We start from the raw sequence: 23,979 nt of genomic DNA on the forward strand, positions 1-23,979 counted from the left end.
CTACCTTTTGTTCACCGTGTGGTTTCCAAGTTTGTTTTTACCTTTAAATTTTTCTTGCTTTAAGGAAGTTTTTTTTTTTATTGTTTGTTTCTTATTTTTAATGCAGATATGGTTTGGTTGAATACAGAAGACAAAGGTCAAGGAAAAGATACATCAAAGTCTGGAACGGCATAGCTAAATAAATTAATTTCCTTGATCAGGCATGGGGTCACCAATAGTTCCAGCTACAGACTAGAGTAACCCAATCTCCTCACCACCACCCCAACCCCCAGACCACTAGAGTCGGGGATTATGATGTGGTAACATTTTCATGGAGGATTTATAGTAACTTCATCCAAAATATCTTCATCATCCCAATGGATAGATTACTTTTGCATTATTCTGGTGGAGATGAAGGATTACTGTCAAGAAGAGACTTTTAAAAGTTGTAGAAAAATGTAACTCAAAGGAATATTCTCTGCCAGGATTTGGAACTTGCCTGTTTAGATAGCATAATTTTGCCAAGAACTCTCCAGTTAATACTATGCTTTCAACACTGATTAGAAAGTAAAATGTACTATCTCACACTAGAGTAATATCTTTTTTCAGGTCATGTGATTCTGCTTTAAGAGATTTTTCCAGACCCGAGAATAGAACAGGTCTCTAAGGCTCCCAGTCCAGTGAACTAAACAATGTGGCTTCTTCATTTTTAAATGGTCTGTTTTGAAATGAACAAATCTTAACATTTCATCAAGCTAAGAAAAGAAACAAAAGGAAAGAAATAGTCTCTTTGGGAAGGAAAAAGCTGAGATAGGTTTGAAGATGCAGAAGCTGAAGTTACCTGTAAGGCTGCCCAAACTAAACTGAATCAATTGATTCAATTTTTTTAATCAAACAAAACCCACCACAAATCTTCTTTCTTTTCTTCTGACCGAGAGACTGTGTTTCGAAGTTACACAGACAAAAATCCCTGTCAAACCCAATGATACGTAAGAGAGTCACAATGTTGATATTTCTTAAGAAACATTTTAAAGAATCTAGTGTGCAAGTTTGTAAGACTGGGCTTTCAAACAAGATGTGCATGGACAGACACACACACACACACAGACACACATGAATGCACACACCACACGTACGTACACCTTCTCTCCAGAAGGCACAAAGGTACTCATTTCAACCAATGGGGTAAAGCACCTGCGACACATATAAAATATCTATTATATCACCCATTAAAGTATTTTTAGAGCTACTGACCTTTATGTGAACTAAACAATAAGACTGTTCACAAACCTGACAGAGAGCAGCTTTTCCAAAGTGAAACAGTGAACCACTGTCCCTAATGCATCCATCAAACTAAACAATTAAAATGGCATCTAGCACAAAATTTAAAACGCCATGTAACATAACACTGTCAAGATTATTGGTCCTGTCTCAATAAAAAAATTCATGGTTCTGCTTTGTCATTTATTTAAAAAAAATAAAAAGAACTAAGTTATTTATTTATCAGATGAATGGACTGAATACATTTCAGGTAATCAAAAGAAACTCAGTGGCCCCCAGGTCCTCAAGTTGCTGTCAAACTAACTTGGGCGCGGGTGGCTACAAACTGGTCCTAATAACAGTTTTAGTAACAAACAGTCGTGTAGATCCAACAGGCCTGAATTCAAGTCTTAGTTCCTCAGTTACTATCTGTATGACCATGGGTAAATTACTTAACCTCTTAGCTTCTACTGTTTTTTGTAATATAAGTATTATAACACTAGTTGCCTAATGGAAGTTAGGCTATATTCAGTTATAAATGAAATCATGTATGTAAAGAGTTTAGCATAGTGTCTGGTATAGAGCAGATGTCCCAAAAAGCTAGCTGTCATTATCGATGAGAAATCTCATAGAGGGACCACATGATTTCTTATCCAATCCAAGATACTTTTGAGGTTGAAAGGGAGCTCTATTAGCAATAGGGTGGCAGGGATGGAAGGACAATCTAATCACTGTCTGTGGAGCACAGCCTAGTAGCATGGAATCCTGGGGACTAGGAGCAAGATTTTAGTGAAAAGCAACATGAAACACAAACTGTATTAGCAAGTGAGCATGCCAAGCGACCCCTGAGTGGAAATATGAGCAGTGAGGAAGAACTCAAGTTAACTGAAAATTTCTAGTTTTGAAATCAATTAGTTGATGATAGGATCACACCAGAAACAAGTGTTAATATCAAGACTGTTCCAGCATTCTGAATTTAAACAGGTCAAGCTCTTTTGCAACAACACTTTACATCAGACTTTGAAGTCAAGAGTTTTTAAAATTTGCATTTATCATAAAACAGCCTTAACCATTTCTTAGATCTGTATACACTTTTCCATGTGGTGTTTTCAGCATAGCTTTTATGCTAGAAACTAAACTAATTTTAAAGTTATAGAAGAAATAGCACAGCAGTTATCTAAATCATCAAACCATCAAACTCAAGCATTGTGCTTCCAGAAAATTAGCCAATCCATCTTGAGACCTGTAAGAGTGCAATCAATGAATGTTTATTTAAAATCATCTTGTTAATTGTTTTTAACTGGAGTATAGTTGATTTACAATGTTGTGTTAGTTTCAGGTGTACAGCAAAGTGAATCAGTTATACTATATATATAGCCACTCTTTTTTAGATTCTTTTCTCACATAGGCCATTACAGAGTATTGGGTAGAGTTCCCTGTGCAGTACAGTAGGTCCTTGTTGGTTATCTATTTTTATATATAGTAGCGTGTACTTCTTGTTAATTTTGATAACTTTATAGAGACCTTGTGAATGCATCTGTAGATGATTTCATTAATCCTCTTTGCAGTGAAGAGGTAAGTTACCGACCGACAAATGAGTCAGTAGCAAGACTTAAAAGGGCATTATGGGGAGAATTTAAACATTTTTCCTGGTTTTGAAAGAAAGGGGAAAAACCAAAAATGCATCTTTGTGTTTTCTCGTATTTTCATTAAGAAACATGGAAAAGATTAATGAGAAATTACAAACAACAGTAACATATATGAACATGGTGACTTCTGAAACTACTTCTGTGATTATTTGTGAAAACATGAAAATTATAACTAGTTTTTGGGTGTAAGAACAACCTGGCTGAAACAATCTGCCTCTCTATTGATTGCCAGAGTGGTCCTCTATGATGTGGCTGGCTGGACAGGCACCTCCTTCCTCCTTGATCTCAATGTACATCTCCCCCAAACCTGCCTGCTCTGTGACCTTGCTGCCCAGATTCACATTTAATTGGATAGTTTGAATCCTAAAAAAAAAAATTACAGTATTGTAGAGGCATAGATTTTACACAGATCCGAGGGTTCTCATCCTTTCTACTGCCCAAGGCCTAAGCAGAAATTCCACTCTTTGTAACAGGGTGAACACATAGGGTTGGGCAGAGAGTTCACTGCACAAGCGGGTCTGGCCATGGAGAGAAATGGGGCTGAAATCTCAGCTGCGCTCTGCTTACTAAGCCACATGCCCTGGTGTGGGGCTGCATCTGCCTGTTTCTAATTCACACAAGTGTCCTGTGGGCTAGTATGAGCCCCAAGCCACAATTTGGGTAGACAGGTAAGAGACCGGCCCTCTTGTGTTCTCTGATATTCTTCCCCTCACAGTGAGGCATAAAACACTACAATATACATTTCCAGGAGCTCATTTTTAAGTACATGCTCTTGACGTTACAGCCAGGTAGGCAGATTACATTTCCAGTGCAATCAACGAGCCCAGTTTTGTCTAGATTAATACAAGTATGGTTTCTTTCCTGAACTTCTCCCTCTTTCTGTCTCTGATTTCCTCTCTGTCTCACTTCTCTCTCTCTCCCTTCTTCTTCCCTCTCTTTCTCACTCAATATTTCTCTCTCTCTCCCCACCGCCTCGACCTCATCCCTAAAACCTTGAAGAAAACAAGGTTCTTTCTGCCTGAGCTTTCGATACAATGCTCACATTTGGATTGAAACTGTTCCCTCCGAAGCCATCTGCCACCCAAGCTGTTTGCATCCTTCACTGAATTCCCATTTCTAAAACCAGGGAGGAACCAAAGGCCTGTGCTGCCAGCTTCCTCTGAACTCACCCCTTTGACTGCCCTCTGTTTTTCATTGCTGGCTTCTGGTCCCCTCAGCTCCTTCTCCAGGCACCTTCCTCCTTCCATCAAACTTCTATCAGGAGTCACAGTCTCAAGGCAACTGTCCCTCTATTATTCCACCAACAAACTGTCAACTTCCTTTCCATAAATAGCATCCCCCAAGATGTATCAAAATCCATGAGTTTTGCTTTTTCTCTTTTTTTTAAAGGACATATTAAGCAAAAGAAGTACAGTGACAATATATGTCCCATTTAACTGGAAAGAGAGATACATACAGTCAGGATACTGACACAGTTATTAAATTTTTGGTTGTATAGCATCTGATAGAAAAAAATATGAAGGGTAAAGACACTACACATAGAGCAAAATTAAAAACAAAGGGGCTTCTCTTGTTTGCTGGGACTTTGCTAACTTCCCAGGCCTTGCCAGCCCACTAGCCAGCATGGAACCCCACCACCAGCCCTCAATTGCAGAGCTATTTCAAACTGATCATGTCTCCTGGGAACCATTACAAAACCCTTTGTGTGACCATGATCATTGTCTGAGGGAGGCTCCTGCTTCCATGTTTGTGACTGGAGTCTCAACCAGCTCAGAATTTTTGAATATTGATATCAGTAAAAAATGAGATCCAACTTCCCTGCTGCTTTGGATACTGGAATTTTTACTGCTGGGACCATTTCAGCTCATAGGAGGCTAGTTCTTAGTTTGAGTTTGTCCTATGGCTCCAGAACAATTTGTCCCTGTGTTCTTCCCTTGTCCCACAAGCAGACAGGCAGATGAGATCACGTTCAAGCTGCTTCAAGCTAAGGTCATCCTGGAATGTAACAGCCTTTTGCATCCCTCTATTCTTATTTCAGCCACCCCTTCTGTCCACAAGAACTTGCTATCCATGCTGCTCTCAGAGACTGAGGGTCTTCCAATGTACACTAATGTTATTGCCCTATTGACTAGAGTTTTCCCCTTGGACCAGTCACCTGCCTCTGTTTCATTCCCTCAGGACCATGGTCTCTACATCTACCTCTTGGATTGATCAGGGAAATTGGACAATAAATATTTAATACATACTGAAAATTTTGTAGGTCTCATGTATTGTATTGAAACACCCCCAAGATAAATAAAAGCATCCCCAGAAGTTAAAAACAAAAAACAAAAAACAAAAAACAAAAAAAAACAAAGGGGCTCCAACTGAAGAATATTTCTTAAACTGGTCCATGGTTGGAGTCCATTATTGTATGTCAGGGTAAGTCGAAACCTTGTAATTATATGCAAAAATTTTTTGTGTTAACTTTCCTGGGGAGAGATTACACAGATTTCATCAACTTCTCAGGGGGAATCTCTGACCCAAATAAGCTTAAAATACTAAAGGAGAGTCAGTGACTGAAATATCAAAAGAACCTCACTAATTGATAAATTATCTAATATTTAACTTTTTAAAGTACAAATATTAAATTCTATGTATTAATATTAAAATGATCTCATCATTGGTGGGAGTATATTATAGGACCAGGTAAGTTTCTCAAGCTTACTCAAATCGTTTCATATATGATCAAGAAAATGTGAAGGTAGTTTTTAAAGTAGCATTTCCTAAAACTTCTCTGATGATGTGAATCACTTGGGGTATTTATATTAAAAAGAAAAAAAAAAAAGAGTCCTGGGCCCCACCCCACAAATACTGAATGGGAACTTTGGGAGGCCTAGGCACTTTTTTATTACTTTTTATTTAAGATTTTATTTTTTTAGAGCAGTATTAGGTTCACAGCAAACTTTAGAGAAAAGCACAGAGATTTCCCATGTACCCCCTGTGCCACACATGCACACCTGTTATCAACATCCTCCACCAGAGTGGTACACTCATTACTATTAATGAACCTACATTTGATACATCAGTATCACCCAAAGTCCACAGCTACATTAAGGTTCACTCTTGGTGCTGGACATTCTATGGCTGTGGACAAATGTATAATGACACGTATCCACCATAGTATCAGACAGAGTAGTTTCACTGCTCCTCAAATCCTCTGTGCTCCGCCTATTCATCCTTTCCCCCTGGAACTTTTTGTAAACAAGTGTCACAGGTGATTCCTATCAATAAGAAGCATTTTATGAAAATTTTCCAAAATTGTTATTAATTAATATCCTTGTTCATCACAGAAAAATGAATGGACTAACAGAAGGAAAGCCAGAAACCCATGCCCTGATTTTTAAAAAGTATCAATTCTTAAAATTAGATTCCTTTCTTTGTGAAATTTTGAATGCAAATGATTAATAAACTATAATAGTTTAGAACATTTTGATCTTTATAGCAATACAAGTATTAAAATTAATTTTGTAATACATCTGTAACCAGATACATACAAAGGTTTTTCTACTCAAACAATTTTTCCAAACCAGGTATTACAATACACCTACTACAAATATTTAGAGAGCTTCATGCGTGTGAGTCTAGGAATTTGATGAATGATCATGCCTAAAGTATTAAGAAATTATTCAAGGAATCTTAGCATAAAAAGCAAAATGTTAAAAGAAGCAGCAGGGGGTCAAGTATTCTCTCTCAAACATATAATTCCGTTAAACTAATAATTTTTCTCACAAAAGGAATGTTTTTCTAATGTATTACACATCACACCAGGGAGATTATTTATAATGGTCACTCTAATGGGCTAGCCCAGCTAGTTTACTTTCCAGTGCCAACTTTAATAAAAACATACTAGGAGGAAATTTCTTTTTAATTTTAAGTATTTAATTTTTTAAATTAATGTAATCAATTCAATTCCACAAATATTTGTTTAGTATCTACTATAAGCCTGGTTCTAGGCTAGCTACTGAGGATAAAGTGATGAGTAAAGCACAATTCCTACCCTCAAGAAGTCATCCTGTTTTAGATTAAAAAACAATTTTTTTTCCTGATTTTTAAAATTTTGGGTCAACTAAATCAAGGGTTGGCAAACTTTCCTGTAAGAAGTCAGATAGTAGATATTTTATCCTTTGCATACCATACAGTCTCTGTTGTAACTATTCAATTCCATTGTGTAGCATAAAATCAGCCATAGACAATATTTAATCTAAAAAGCATGGTTACAATAAAGCATTATTTATACAAACAGTCTGCTAGCCAGATTTGGTCCTTGGGCTAGTTTGCCAACCACTGGACTAAATAATTTGTGAATGCTCATTTAACTTTTCAAATGCTCATTTAACCTTATATCATATCTGCTTTATTAAGAATGTTTAGACCAGGAATAATGAAAAGTGGGTATACTAAGGAGATAGGGAGCTAAAGAATTACAGAAAAAATAGGCTGAGAGAAATTAAGGAAGTTATTAAAGGAGGAAAGGCAGCATCACCCAAACAGAAAGTGATTCAAGAGCAGTCAAGCTCTCCTAAGCAAGTTTGAAAACTTTTAAAATATTTGTGCAATAACAGCAGTAATAATATTATACTATAGAATAATCTACTTCCATTCAAAATCAACTTTATAGGTCTAAGTTGCTTTAAAAAGCAGATGTTTTCAACTATACTTCAATAATAATTTTTTTAAAAAGCAGATGTGTTAAAGAATTGGGCATAAAATTGAAAATGTAATGCAAAAACATTTTTTTCAATTAAAAACACAAATAAGCACAAAAAAAATATTAATATCTCCTCAAATACTACCAACCCAGAGACACTGCTTTTTCACTGAATAATTTTCAAATGTGTTAGAGGAGCTGACTCTTCAAAGGGTCCTCCTGCAGCTTGAAGGATCAGAGATTCAGCCAATCATTCACGCCCTACGTTCACATTTTCAATGGCTATAGTGCTCAGCGTGCAAAAGCCTGTCACCACGGGGATATTACGTGCCAGGCACAGTGTGAGGAGCTTTCTGGAAGTCATCTCACTGAATCCTCCCCACAATCCAAGGATGCAGGCACTATTAATTATTCTGTCCATGTTAGAAATGAGGAATCTGAGGCACAGACAGGGGAAGTAATTTACCTATGGTCAAGCAGCTAATCAGTGGCAGAATCACAGTATGAACCCAGGAATTCTGTCTCCATTATCCATGCTCTGAATCTTTAGTGCTTCCCCTGAGGAAAAATAAGTACGTACACACCCTATCATGTAACCCTCCCATCAGCATTCTGACACTACTTGTTTCCATTGTGATAAATATAAATATGAAAAATATGAATGTCTCTGCTACTCATGAAGAAATAATGGAAACAATGCCACATTTTTCAGTGGTTTGGTGAATGACTCCTGTTTATTGACTTTTGGCAATAAATTGGTATTAATACTTTGGTTCCTGAGGGCTACAACTCAACGACTTACGTGTCAGAACCAAACATGTTGTAAATATGACAAAAGCCACAGATACTTTCCCCAAAGGAATGCACATAAGTATAGTGTGATGGCCCTGTAAGTGCACTGCTCATATCTCCTTCCAGAGAACTCCTGCCAGGAGCAGAGTTGATGCACAGCCCCAGCTACTGTACCCCTGGATCTAAAGACAGTGTTCACAGCAAAACCTCACTTCCCCTGGGGTTGCTTGGAACCAATAACTGAGCATGGCAGGGATACTAGTGCCAGTGCCTTTCTGCCTGACATAGGATGCTTCCAGCAAGCAACTTGTCCTTGGGACTCCCCATCAGCCTGGCTGATCTTTCTTGGAACTGTACTGCAGTTTGAGATGTTCTACCCAATCCTTCCTTCCCTTTTTCCCCTCACAGATGTCAGACCTGCATTGTGGTCTCATTGCTACCTATTCCTGCTTCCTCTCCTTTATCTCTCACAGGGATTTCCCCATATTTGAGCTTGTCTAATCCTGTCTTGATGTCTGGTTCTTGGAGGACCCAAAATATATTCACAAGCATGTTAAATGTTGTGCACCTTTCAGAGGGTTAGCAGAAAGAACCTCAAAGCCCATTTGTGGAGCCCTTGGAGTGTAAGGACACCAGGTTAAGAACCTATGCACATGGTACAGTGAAAGTGAAATGAAAGATACTAAGTCATCATCTGTATTATTCTGCTTTTATAGTTATACGAATCTGACCAATGATTTAAAAAAAATGTACAATCCAAATCAATTAAATATAAGTAAATGCTGGTAATAATAAGTTATAGTAATTTATTAATTTTTTAAAAACCTAATGGAAAACAGGAAAGCCACAGAAATGCCATAAATTTAAAAAATTGTTTTAATGTTCTTTTTAAAACAATTGTTCTTTTTAGACGTGTTCTTTTCTTGGAAAAAACACTGGACTCTGCAATACTGAAGCTTGAGCTCAAATCCTAGCCTGCCCAGGCTTGCTGAGTTACCCGCTACAAGTCACTTAACTTTTCTGGGCTAAAACTGCCTTATCTCTAAGATGAAGGGGTTGGACTAGCTAATTTTAAGGAACCTTTAAATTCTTAAAATTTTATGATAATATATGTTTCTTTCTGTGGCGTAAGTAATAAATAGTGCCAGGGTGATAAAGTTAATTCTAAGGCGAATGTAATAATATCAATAATGTTACTTCAGAAGAATCTGATGGTAACTTTAAGTTTATTTGAAATCCTTAATATCTGACCCCTGCCTCCTTTTCCAGATTTATACACTATGTTCCAGCAACACCTTCCTGGTACCTCCCAAGGTCATTCCTGCCTCTAGGTCTGGTTTGGAAAGTAGTTCTTACAGCTTTTCAAATGGCTGGCTCCTTATAGTTGAGGTCTTGATTCAAAGGTCACCTCCACCAAAAGACCTTACGTATTCATCCTGTCCAAATTAAAGCTCCTGCCCCTACCATCTTCAACCCTCTTTATCAGAATATCCTGTAATATTTACTCATCAGCAGTTATCACTATTTCATTGTTTGGTTGTCCATTTCTCCCCACTAGAATAGAATCTCTATGGGGCAAGCATTTCATCTGTCTTGTGTATAACTGTATCCCCTAGAATGATGCCTGGCATGGAGGAAGCACTCAATAAATACTTTTTACATGAACAAATGAGTTAGCAAATGAATAGATGCACCCTAAGAGAAAACATATTAACTTTTAGAAGAGTGAGTTATAAAAATTATTTCTTATTCATTTTTTTTCAGAGTTATATAGAAGCAGAACATAAACTTGGTTCTGTATGTTGTTTTTCACAATTTGAGACAATAATAACCCAAATGTAAGCCAGAAGTAGCACTGGTTTTAGCTTTGGGCTGGGTTTCTCTATGGAAGGTCAATAGAATTGTATGCTGATCAATACCAAGATCATGTTCTAACTAACTGAGCAAAAAGGCTTAAATTACTTAGCTTTTAATACTGGGAAACAAGCAAGTATCAAAATAATTCTATTGATTTCCAAAGAACTGAAAATCACAAGCCCTAATAATAAAGTCATGAAATAGCTCGATGGAAATTTAATTACTGTAGAAAGGTGACATTAAGAATGAGTCATAGAAGTTTAAAGAAACCATTTAACTGAATTTGATGCCATAAAGTCCAAGGAACAGACAAATTTGAAGTCAACTCTCAATTTTCCATGGTAGACTCAGGAATTGTAGCAGAGAGGATAAAGCATTTGGAACTTCATGAATCCTGGATCCGGCACTACTAACTATGGCTTTGAGCAACTCACTTAATTTCTCTGGGTCTCAATTTTTAATTTGCAAAACAGGATCAGTAATACATGTTTTTCATTATTACTAATACTTATTTTGAAAATTCACCATACTCTAAAGCACTAAACATGGGATTCAGCACATAGGAGATAATAAACGGCAGCTAAGTTGGAGAATGAAGATGTAGTGGCAATGTAAGGCTATGGTGCTTGGGAGTATGTGTGTGAGATGGGAGAGAGGTCAGAACTACCTCCACAAGCCCATTTCCCTCTCTAGAAACTGGATATGATCACTTTCTTTGTAAAATACACAATCTGTATGGTTGAAAACTGACTGAAATATTTTGAAAGTAGGCCATTTTTCCCCTGGAAAGAAAATGGCAAACAGCATCTAGGAGGTAAATTTTTTCACTATATTAAAACAAAATTTGCCTTCATAATGAAAGTTAATATGAAATTAAATTCTTCTATGCTATTTTTTTCGTGGGGAGGGGGGCACGCCAAGTGGTTTGCGGGATCTCAGTTCCCCAACCAGGGATCAAACCCAGGCCATGGCAGTGAAAACCTGGAATACCAATCACTAGGCCACCAGGGAACTCCCTATGCTATTATTTTCAATGAAATATGAACTAATTTTTAAAAGGCTATAAATAAACTATCATTCTGAATACATGAAATGATGCACATTAGGCAATAATTCATAAAGTGGTCAATAAATTTTTGTTTAGGATCTATCATGCTCATGATTCTATAAAAATAAAAAGGCAATCACTAACTCAATCATTCATTTGCTCAACAAATATTTTTGTAGTACCTAGGGCTGAAGACATGAAGCTTATTTCCCCTGGGAACAAATTGGCTGTGACATAATTAGTTTTATACAATTATATGCAAAGTTCATGTTTAAAGAGAAAAAAAGGCTTTCTTGAAGAGGTGACATGAGCCGAAATCTATAAATAAGGATTAACCTGGAGAAGGGTATGATTTGAAGGTGGGAAAGAACATTCCAAACAGAGTTAATTGCATATGCTGAGGTTCTATGGCAAGAAGGAAGCTAACATCTTCCAAGAGCTGAAAGAAAGCCAGTGTGGCTGGAGAACATAGTGAGGGGTATTGTGGTGTCAGAAAAAGAGAGGTAGGCAAGGTCCAAAACATGTAGAGCCTTTGAGACTTTGTTTAGGATTAGGGTCTTTATCTTAAAATCAATGAGAATCCACTGAGGAGATTTAAGAAAGCAGGTGACATGCTTTGATCTGCATTTTGGAAGATCACTTTAGCCTGAGGTATTGAGAACAGATTGGGGTGGAAAATTAGAAGGGATATATAGAGGTCAGTTAAGAGACTGTTTTAGTAGGTCAGATGAGAGGTGATATTTAGCTTGGGCTAATTCAGTGGCAGTAGTGATAAATGGATGGAGTCCAAAAATTTTAAGAGGTAAAACTGACAGGACTTGCTGATGGAGAGAATACATAGAGAGGCATAGCTAGGGATGGCACAGGAACAAGGGACAGGAAAATGTCCAAGACTCTCCCTGGTTTTTGACCAGCACAACTGGATAGGGTGAAGGTATAATTCACTGAAGTATGAAACACTGGAAGAGGGCCAGGTTTGGAGTCTGGTGTCTGGGCAGGTGAGAAGATCACAATTTTATTAACTTGACTTTGAGTTGCCTCAGAGACCTCCAAGAAGGCAGAAGGGTCTAGAGTATGTAAGAGAGGTCTAGGCTGGGGAGAGAGGGTTGAAGGTCCTTGGTGACCTTTAATGTTTTAGGTGAGATTTCCCAGAGAGAGAAAATAAAAAGAAAAAGGGATTTAAACTAAGCCTTGAAAAATTCCAAGATATAATGCCCAGGTAGAGGATGATGAACCTGAAAATGAGTATTAAAAGAATGGCAAGAGAAGAAGGAGGAAAATCAGATTAGCATGTATTCCAGAAACCAGTGGAAGAGAATCTTTTAAGAAAGAAGGAGACAAGAATATCCAACACATAAGCACATACACACACAGAATATAAACTAACACTGTCTTTATTCAAAGACAGCACACTGTGTCCATGGAAAATACTAAGGGATCACTAAGAAAATTTTTAAAGTTACTGAAACTAATATGAGAGTTTAGCACGGTCACAGGATATAAGGACAATATATCATATTCATTTGTATTTCTACATGTTGGCAATGAACATCTGGAAAAAGAAATAAGAAACACCATTTACAATAGCATCAAAACTATAAAATCCTTAGGAATCATAACAATATATATTAAGATCTCTACATTAAAAACTGCAAATTTTCCCAAGAGACATTACAGATCTAAGTAAAAGGAGAGATACACCATGTTCATGGGTCAAAAACTTGATGTTGTTGTCAGTTCTCTCCAGAGTAATATAGTCAGTGCCATCCCAATCAACTTCCCAGTTGTTTTTTTTTTTTTTTTAACTTTAGTCTTTTTTTTTTAATGTATTTTTTTTAAAACGCATTGTTTACTTTGTTTATTTATTTATTTTTATTTTTGGCTGTGTTGGGTCTTCGTTTCTGTGCGAGGGCTTTCTCTAGTTGTGGCAAGCGGGGGCCACTCTTCACCGCGGTGCGCGGGCCTCTCACTATCGCGGCCTCTCTTGTTGCGGAGCACAGGCTCCAGACGCGCAGGCTCAGTAATCGTGGCTCACGGGCCTAGCTGCTCCGTGGCATGTGGGATCTTCCCAGACCAGGGCTCGAACCCGTGTGCCCTGCATTGGCAGGCAGACTCTCAACCACTGCGCCACCAGGGAAGCCCCCCCAGTTGTTTTTTTAAAATAGAAATTGACAAGCTGCCTTTAAAATTTATCCAGAGAGGCAAAAGACTTACAATAGCCAAAATACTTTTGAAAAAAAAAAAACAAAGTTGAAGAACTTACACTATCATATCTCTAGACTTACTATAAAAGGTATAATTATCAAGACAATGTAGTATTGGTATAAGGATAGACATATAATGAATGAAACAGAAGAGAGTCCAGAAAAAGAACCCATGAATATGGTCAATTGATTTTTTTTTAAATTGTGGATAAACATACACAACATAAAATGTACCATTTTAACCATTGTGGTATTAAGTACATTCACACTGTTGTGCAACTATTACCACCATCCATCACCAAATTTTCATCTTCCCAAACTGTAACACTGTCCCCATTAAACACCAATTCCCCATTGTCCTCTGTCTCCAGCCTTTAGAAACCACCATTCTACTTCCTGTCTCTATAAATTTGACTACTCTAGATTCTTTATATAGGTGGAATTTATCCTTTTGTGACTGGCTTATTTCACTTAGCATGTCTTTAAGCTTCATCCATGCTGTATCAGAATTTCATTCTAAATAATAAATCATTGTGTATATACCATATTTTGCTTATTTATTCATCAGTGAACACTCCGGTTGCTTCTATCTTTGGCTATTGTGAATAATGCTTCTGTGAACATGTGTATACAAATATGTTTAACTCCCTGCTTTCAACTCTTTGGTATATATACCTAGCTGTGGAATTGCTGGATCATATGGTAATTCTATATATAATTTTTTTAGAAACTAATGTACTGTTTTCTACAGCAGCTGCATTACTTTACATTCCCATGTGCAGTGCACAAGGATTCCGATTTCTCCATGTCCTTGTCAACACTTGCTATTTTCTAGTGTGTTTGTTTTTTTGCTTTGCTTTGTTTTGAATAATAGCCATCCTCTTGGATGTGAAGTGATATCTCACTGTGGTTTTATGTTCAGCTGATTTTGACAAATGTATGCTGATAATTCAGTGAGGAAAGACTGATCTTTTTAATAAACTGTGCAGGATGTCTATTAAAAAAAATGAAAGTCAAACCTTGCCTCATACAATATACAAAAATTAACAAGTAAAATCATAGATTCAATGAAATTCCTATCAAAATACCAATGGCATTTTTCACAGAACTAGAACAAATAATGTTAAAATTTGTATGGAAACACTAAAGACCCCAAATAGCCAAAACAATCTTGAGAACGAAGAACAGAGCTGGAGGAATCAGGCTCCCTGACTTCAGACTATACTACAAAGCTACAGTAAACAAAACAGTATGGTACTGGCACAAAAACAGACACAAAGATCAATGGAACAGGATAGAAAGCCCAGAAATAAACCCACGCACTTATGGTCAATTAAGCTACAACAAAGGAGGCAAGAACATACACAGGAGAAAAAGTCTCTTCAATAAGTGGTGCTGGGAAAACTGACAGCTACATGTAAAAGAATGAAATTAGAACATTCTCTAACACCATATACAAAAATAAACTAAAAATGGATTAAAGACCTAAATGTAAGACTGGATGCTATAAAACTCCTAGAGGAAAACATAGGCAGAACAGTCTTTGACATAAATTACAGCAATATCTTCCTTGGATCCTTCTCTTAGAGTAATGGAAATAAAAACAAAAATAAACAAATGGGACCTCATTAAACTTAAAAGTTTTTGCACAGCAAAGGAAACTATCAACAGAAAGAAAAGACAACCTACTGAATGGGAGAAAATATTTGCAAATGATATGACCAATAAGAGATTAATATCCAACATATATAAACAGCTCATACAACTGAACAACAAAAAAAACCCAAAGAACCCCCAACAAGGAACTACTGTATAGCACAGGGAACTCTGCTCAATATTCTATAATAACGTAAATGGGAAAAGAATTTGAAAAAGAATAGATACACGTATAGCTGAATCACTTAGCTGTACACATGAAACTAACACAACATTGTTAATCAACTATGCTCCAATATAAAATAAAATTTTTTAAATTAATTAATTGATTAAAAAAACCCCAAAGAACCCAATTTAAAAAATGGGCAGAAGAACTGAATAGACATTTTTCCAAAGAGGATCTACAGATGGCCAATAGGCACATGAAAAGATGCTCAACATTGCTAATTATTAGGAAAGGTAAATCAAAACCATAATGAGATATCACCTTACACCTGTCAGAATGGCCATCATCAAAAAGAACACAAATAACAAATGTTGGCAAGGATGTGGAGAAAAGGGAACCCTTGTACACTGTTGGTGGGAGTGTAAATTGGTGCAGTCACTGTGGAAAACATTATGGAGGTTTCTCAAAAAACTAAAAATAGAACTACCATATGACCCAGCAATTCCACTCCCAGGTATATAGCTGAAAAAAACCCCACTAATTTAAAAAGATACATGCACCCTAATGTTCATAGAAGCATTATTTACAATTGCCAAGATATGGAAGCAGCTTAGATCTTCATCAACAGACAAGTGGATAAAACAGATGTGGTGTATATATACACAATGGAATACTACTCAGCCATAAAAAAGAATGAAATTTTGTCATTTGCAGCAACATGGATGGACTTGGAGGGCATTATGCTAAGTAAAATAAGTCAGACAGAGAAAGACAAATACTGTATGATAGCACTTATGTGTGGAATCTAAAAAATACAACAAGCTAGTGAATATAACAGAAAATAGACAGACATATATAGAGAACAAACTAGTGGTTACCCGTGGGGAGGGGGGAGGGGCAATATAGAAGTGGAGGAGTGGGAGATACAAACTATTGGTGTAAGATAGGCTCAAGGATGTATCATACAACATGGGGAATATAGTCAATATTTTGTAATAACTGTAAATGGAAAGTAACCTTTAAAAATTGTATAAAAATAGTAAAAAATAGCAATAAATAGCAAAATAAATAAATAAAACTTCTAGAAGAAAACATTGGAGAAGAATCTTCATCACTTTGGAGTAGGCAAAGATTTCTCAGATAAGATAGTAAGGCACAAACTATAAAAGAAAAAATTGACACAGTGAACTTAATCAAAATTAAAACTTTTCCTCTTCAAAAGACATCTTCAGAAACTTAAATTGCAAACAAAACATTAGGAGAAAATATCTGTGATATATATATCTGACAAAGAACTTGTATTCACAATACATAAAGAACTTATATATCAATAGTAAGACAAACAACCCAATTTAAAAAGGCAAATTAGGGACTTCCCTGGTGGCACAGTGGTTAAGAATCCACCTGCTCTGGGAAGATCCCACATGCCGTGGAGCAACTAAGCCCATGCGCCACAACTACTGAGTCTGTGCTCTAGAGCCCGTGAGCCACAATTACTGAGCCCATGAGCCACAACTGCTGAAGCCTGCGTGCCTAGAGCGCGTGCTCCGCAACAAGAGAAGCCACCGCAATAAGAAGCCCGCACACCACAATGAAGTAGCCCCCACTCTCCACAACTAGAGGAAGCCCGCACGCAGCAGTGAAGACCCAACACAGCCAAAAACAAATAAATAAATAGTAAAAAAATAAAATAAAAAGGCAAATTATTTTAACAGATGTTTTATAAAAGATATACACATGCCCAATAAGCACAGGAAAAAATGTTTAGCATCTTTAGTTATCAGGGAAATGCAAATTTAAACCACTTCACACACATTAGAATGGCTAAAATTCAACATACAGTTGACCCTTGAACAATGCAGGGGTCAGGGATACCAACCCTCTGCATAGCTGAAAACCTGTGTGTAACTTAGAGTTGACCCTCCAAGGTCCCCATCTGTGGATTCAACCAATTGCAGATAGTATAGTACTGCAGTAGTATATACAGTTGAAAAAAATCCACACATAAGTGGATCCTTGCAGTTCAAACCCTTGCTCTTCAGTGTCAACTGTATTGACAATACCAAGTGCTGACAAGAATGTGGAGCAACTGGAACTTCATACATTGCTGTTGGGGGTGTAAACTGGTATAGCTACTTTGGAAAACTGGCAGTTTCTTAAACAGCTAAACATAAGACTAACATAGGGCCCAGCAAGTCCAAGAGAAACAAAACACGATTCCACAAAGACTTGTACACAAATGTTCATTGCAGCTTACTTGTAATAACCAAAAACTGAAACAACTCAAATGTTCATCAGCGGGTAGATGAATAAACAATTTGTAGTATACACATAAAAAGAAATAATACTCAGCAAAAAAAGGGAATAAACTAAAGATACACACAGTATGGCTTAGTCTCAAATCACTCTGCTGATGAAGGAAGTCAGACACAAAAGACTACCTGTTGTATGATGCCATTTATGTGAAATAATTCTAATCTAAAATGACAAAAAGCAGATCAATGCTTGCCTCGGAAGGGTCAGTGAGGGAAATTTTTGAAGGGATGGAAATGATTCTGTTGGTGCTTAGATGAGTGATTGATTTGTCATACTCATCAAACTATGCTTGAAATAGGTACACTTTGCTTTATGTAAATTATACCACAATAAAGTTGATTTTAAAGTAATACACCTCATTTCTATCCTAATGTTCAATATTAAAAGATAGAGAAGATGTGAAACAGGAAAAATGATAAAGATTCATCAGGAAACTGGATAATTTGGAAATTAGAAACTCAATTCTAAGTCTTTCACGAATATATTGTTTATAATGATGGACTCCAGAAGCAGAAAGCCAGGGTTCAAATCCTAGCTCTGACACTTAGTAGCTGAGTAATTCTGGACAAGTTAAGTAACTTATCTGTGCCATAATTTACTATAAAGTGAGGATAATAATAGTATACCTACCTCATATCATTCTTATAGAGACTAAATGAAATTTTATGAAGTGCTTACAACTGTGTCAGACACACAGTAATTGCTATGTAAATGTTAGCTATTATTGGGCAAATTAAAACAACCACAAACTTATTCCAGGCTGCTCATATCTGAGCTGTTTTTATCTGATGGCTGTTCAACAGTCTATTAAAAAGTAAATCCAACACACTTTACAATGAAAATCACCCCCTACATGCTATATAGACAGACAGACCAATGATTTCATGGCAAGAGAGCCTGAAACAGAATCTGAAGTATTATTATAATCCAGAGGTGAGTGGATTAGCATAGTCTCAAGTTTGGACAAACTAGGACGATTTTCAACATCTTTTCTGTGGGTCTTTGTAAAAATTTAATTTTCATTTCTAAAGCTGTCAATTTACCAAAGTGAACTATGAAGATCTAAACGCACAATACATAAGAAGCAAAATTAAGAGATTCTCAGAACTAATTATATTAACCATAACATTTCTAAAGTAAGTATCACACCAAAAAATCTAGAATAAATCAGAAATATCTAATTAAAAGGTTGCAAAATAAGCTCAGATTTAATTGCCTCATACATCCTGAGAGGTTTATTGATTTCTTTCTTTTTTCAATGTAATTTTAGTTTCTTTTTATTAGTAGGAGTGATAATATGATTTTTTATTGTGGTAAAAGATATATAAAATTTACCATTTTTCCAGGTTTGTTGAGATATAATTGACATATAACATTTTATTTGTTTCAGGTATACAGCATGAAGGTTTGATATACGTATAGATGGTGAAATTATTACCACAATATAAGTTAACATCTATCACCTCATATAGTTACAAATTCTGTGTGTGCATGTGTGTTAACTTTCAAGATCTACCCTCTAAGCAACTTTCAAATATACAGTATGTTGTTTTAAACTTTAGTCACCATGCTGTATGTTACATCCCCAGTACTTATTTACCTTATAGCTGGAAGTCTGTACCTTTTGAACACCTTCACCCATTTTGACCACTCCCACTTACCCCTTCCTCTGGCAACTGACCAATCTGTCTTCTATATCTATGAGTTTGGGTTTTTTTTTACAGTCTATATATAAGTGATATCATACAGTATTTGTCTTTCTCTGTCTGACTTATTTCACTTAGCAAAATCATGAATGGCAAAATTTCCTTCTTTTTTATGGATGAATAAAATTTCATACTGTATACATATACCATATCTTCTTTATCCGTTCATCCATCGATGGACACTTAGGTTGTTTCCATGTCTTTTCTATTGTAAATACTGTTGCAATGAAATTGGCAAGTGTAGATATTTTTTCAAGATAGAGATTTCATTTCTTCAGATATATACCTAGAAGTGGAATTGCTGGATCATATGGTAGTTCTGTATTTAATTTCTTGAGGAACCTCCATACTATTCTTCATAGTGGCTGCACCAATTTACATTCTCACCAGTAGCGTACAAGAGTTCTTTTTTTTTCCCCACATCCTGCCAGCACTTGTTATCTTGTCTTTTTGATGATGGCCATTCTAATAGGTGTGAGGAGATAGCTTGCTGTAGTTTTTATTTGCATTTTCCTGATGATCAGTGATGTTGAGCATCTTTTCATGTACCTTTTGGTCATTTGTATGTCTTCTTTGGAAAACTGTCTATTCAGTTCCTCTGCCCATTTTTTAATCAGGTCATTTGTTTTTTGTTGTTGTTATTTGTTGTATATCAATTTCTTACATATACATGCAATTTTCTCTTATGTTAGTATTTGAAATAAAAATATGCTTAAGATGTTTTTATTAAAAAGCAAATTCTTTGCTATGTGACATCCTATGTCTTAGGAATTTTAATTCCTTCTTTTGTTGATATATTTCTTTTTGAGGTTCAAACACAATATCTATGATCTGAAAAAGTATATGTTCTAAGTAACTTTTTGCAAATACTGTTTAGTATCATGTTTTCTCTCCATCCTAGAAGACGGTGAGGAAGAGTAAAATATTCATTGATTTATACACATTCAGTCTCTCCCATGTTCACTGGTTACGTGCAATATTATAATTTTCTAAATACTATAGAATTTTGGCTTCTTACGAGTCAAAATCTTTACTTGTGTTTTTATTTTTTATGTGACATACTTGTTATGCTTGTTCTACAGAATATTAGATACAACGTGACTCCTTAATCAAAATGAATAAGCATCCCCTTTAAAAAATATCATAGGGTTAAATACTGAGGTAGAAAATATACTTTGTACCCAAATTAGAATCTTGTTAGATTTGGCTGCCTTTTCCTTATTAAAAGAACTGTTATACATTAAAAACCTGCTTTGATGAAGAATAGGAGAAAAACCATTATCAAAAACAAAGACTTGTTAAATGTAGTATTGAAAATAAATAATTGGCTTTTGTTCATGAATAGCTAAATCTGTTTTGCGGTTTGAAAGAGCTAAGAACAGATTGCTTCTCTTAGATTGTTAGCAAAGAAATGTTTTCATCAATTAACATTCTTTGCTAAGAACTGGTTTTTCCAGTGCTTTTTCTCAAATGGAGTATTATATAAATAGGCCTGCCCAAAAGACAATTCCTGGGCTTTTTTCTTTGATGTCTTAGAGTAAAATAATTATGGCATGCAGTTCTGAATTATGGAAGAAAACAAAAAAAATCACATTTCAAACAGATAATTTACTTGAAGAAAAAGTTGCCATAGGTAGCCATTCCTGCAAATTAAATGAAAGGTACATCACCCACAAATCATGCCAGTCTTCCTCTTCATCATGCTTTTGCCTAACATTTACATCCCAGGAGGACGGAAGTAGGGAATAAAGAGTTGTTGCAAAAGGCCCAGAACTGTAAGAACACACCATTCCACTCTCCCACGTACATTCCCCTGCCTCAGCTTTACCTTTCCTCTTCCACCCTGTGCTGAAGTGATTACCATTTTATGAGGGTCTATGTAGTGGGGTGCAATAATCACTAACATTTATGTAGCAATTTCTCCTAGCCAGGCACTATCCTAGGAGCTTTATCTATTTTGATTCATTTAGTCCTCACAATAATGTTTCGGAGTGGGAGACTAAGCTCAAAGATCATACAGCTGCTGCGTGGCAGAGACCAGATGCACGCCCAGGCAGTGTGGTTCTAGAGCCCATGGACCTAACTGCCTTTTGTATTCTACTCTCTCTCAGGAATGGAGACAACGCATAGGTGGTGGTGCTCCTCAACACACAGAGAAGTGGACTTCTGTCATTTTTTTTTTTTTAGTAAATAGCTCCTCCCCTGTTAGGGTAAGAGTAAGGTCCTACAGGGAAAGAAAGGAAGACAAGATAGAAGCGGGAGTTAAGGGAAGAGGCAGATCTTGAACAAGGAAAAAGAAAGAAGTCTATTCAAAATACTAGTTTATGGAAACATGAAAACAAAGAGGGTGGTGGTAATAGACTTAAGGGCTAAGGCAAAGTGAGAAACATTTGTGGCAAACTTCTTTCAAAAGAAAACAAAGCCAAGATTTAGAATGAGATCATGCAGTATGTCATTTTACACATGAATTAACGTTAAGCTCGGAAAAGATTTTAGTCTGATACATTTTACAGATCAGTAAACACAGGGACAGAGAGATTAAATGCTTTGTCCAAGACTTGAAGAAGCAGGTAGCATAGGCAAGGCTAGAGCCCAACCATATCTCCTAACTTTGAGCTCAGTGCCGTTCCACCAACTATATCAAACACAATTTGTCAGCTTTCAAAATACAGATGTGATGGTCAATAGGTTTTGACTCAGTTTCAAGAACATAAAAAATAGCTACAGTGTATACATATTGGAGATTAACTATAAAGTCCCTGAAGTTATATTCTCAATAGTCAGATAATATTGTGGGAGAGCAGTATAGTCATTTATAAATGCAAGAAAGAGTACTCTTGATATAAATGCATATTTTTCCCCTAATATTCTTTCCCCATAAACATTTTAAAATTGACTTTTTTAGTTTTGGAAAATGAGTCACACACAAATAGTATACAGCAAACACAGTAAAATATCTAAATCGTATTAATTTCTTATTAGAGAGACTGAATTCAGAAGGAGTCTTAAGCTAGTTGTACAGCCAGTTTTTATGCTGGTTTGTAATCTCAAAGGTTCTTTCAGCTCTAAAATTCTATAATTTAGAAAACTGGCAATTGAAATAAACAGTAGGTTTAAATACTAAATTTAAGTGTATTTGACCAATGAAATTATGATATACCACCTAACATAAGCTTGTAAAGAAAATTGTTTACAGTGGCTTCAACAAACGGAGATTTATTAGAAGTTCATAAAATGCTAATGATTATGCTACCTATGGTATTTCAGACTATGTTAATTAATAAAGAAATTTTTACCTAATATTAACAAATAGAAGGAAGGATGAAAAAAGAAAAATTGACATAAAGTAGAAATAAAGAGGCCTTTTCTGAGGTAAACTCTCAGATGTCAAAGACCCTTGTGTTTATGGTCAGCTATAGGTACAGCAGCGTGCTCATACTAAAAATTCAGAAGTTTGCATATTTTACATTTTTTTAAGTTTAAAAAAGGTGAGAATGGAGAAGTATATTAAGAATGGAGAAGTACATTGTCTCATTTTCATAGATGTGGGGCAGAGGCAGTGAAAAAGTGACATTTCCAGTGCTAAATAATAGATCACTGAAAGCCTAGGATTTTGAAATCAGGTTTTCTATTGATCATAAAAATGCATTAATTCTGTATAGGTGGAATTTTTTTCTTTTCTCAAATTCTCTACAGCAATTTCCTTTGCTTTCTTTCCATTGTGTTGTTATTTATGTCTTACTTTCAAGCCATTTGGATGTGTCAAAAGAATAATACTTGTCTCTGTACCACTCAAGACGTCACTGACCTCTCCCAGGTTGGATGACAATAATGATCAGCATCTCTAATGATGTTAGAGATTTAAATGTGATTTACTGGAGACAAATAATCTGAGTGATCTTTAAGACAAAACATCAAAAGTTTAGATTTGAATGTCGTCTTCCAAAGACTTATTTCTACTACCTGGGGTAGACAGGAAAGAAAAACTAAAAAAACAAAAGCAAACAAACCAAAACAGGAAGGAAAGAATGTACACTTTAAAGATATTCTACTAAAACTAAGGTCCCTGAACATTCTCCAACACACCCTCTATTAATAAGCATTTTTTGCAAATACATATAAAATTATTGTTATAAATTCTTTAAGTATAATATTGTACTAATATTATGTAAATTGTAAAACACAAATACAGAGAAATCCATAAATACAAAAAAGGTATATAGTATTAATAATTTTAGTAGATTTTAGTGAGAGTTATGTGATTGAAAATGTATTACCTTGAAAATCTTGGTTTAATACCGGATCATAGAGGGTTCAAAATCTAAGGTCAGTTTATTCCCATACTTAGCTATAAGGACTATAATAGTTAAAATAGATACCACAATGAGATACAGAAGAAGTGCAAAATTGGCTTCATGTACTCAATTATGATACTCAAATTTCAATTTCATCCACTAATTATACAAAGGTTGTAGCTTAGTATTTTTCTCTAGTAATTTTCTGACTTCCCTGATATCAATCAGTTTTCCTTGCAAAGTTTTTTTCTTTTTTCTTTTTTCTTTTTCTTTTAACGTTTAACAAATGGGGTCTAAATCCACTGAAATGCATTTGGAAGATTTTCAATCATGTTAGAAAATTGTTTCCAAATTTACTAAG

At 35.8% G+C, this 23,979-nt stretch overlaps 1 protein-coding gene across 2 annotated transcripts in view; it reads right to left on the bottom strand.

The window, feature by feature from the left end:
* The window catches only part of CCDC148 (coiled-coil domain containing 148), a 294,377-nt gene that overhangs the window by 260,713 nt on the left and 9,685 nt on the right, over positions 1-23,979 (bottom strand). The gene's annotated exons all lie outside the window — the stretch shown is intronic.

The sequence above is a fragment of the Balaenoptera acutorostrata genome, chromosome 8 (genome assembly GCF_949987535.1).
Source record: "Balaenoptera acutorostrata chromosome 8, mBalAcu1.1, whole genome shotgun sequence".
Taxonomy (NCBI): Eukaryota; Metazoa; Chordata; class Mammalia; order Artiodactyla; family Balaenopteridae; genus Balaenoptera; species Balaenoptera acutorostrata.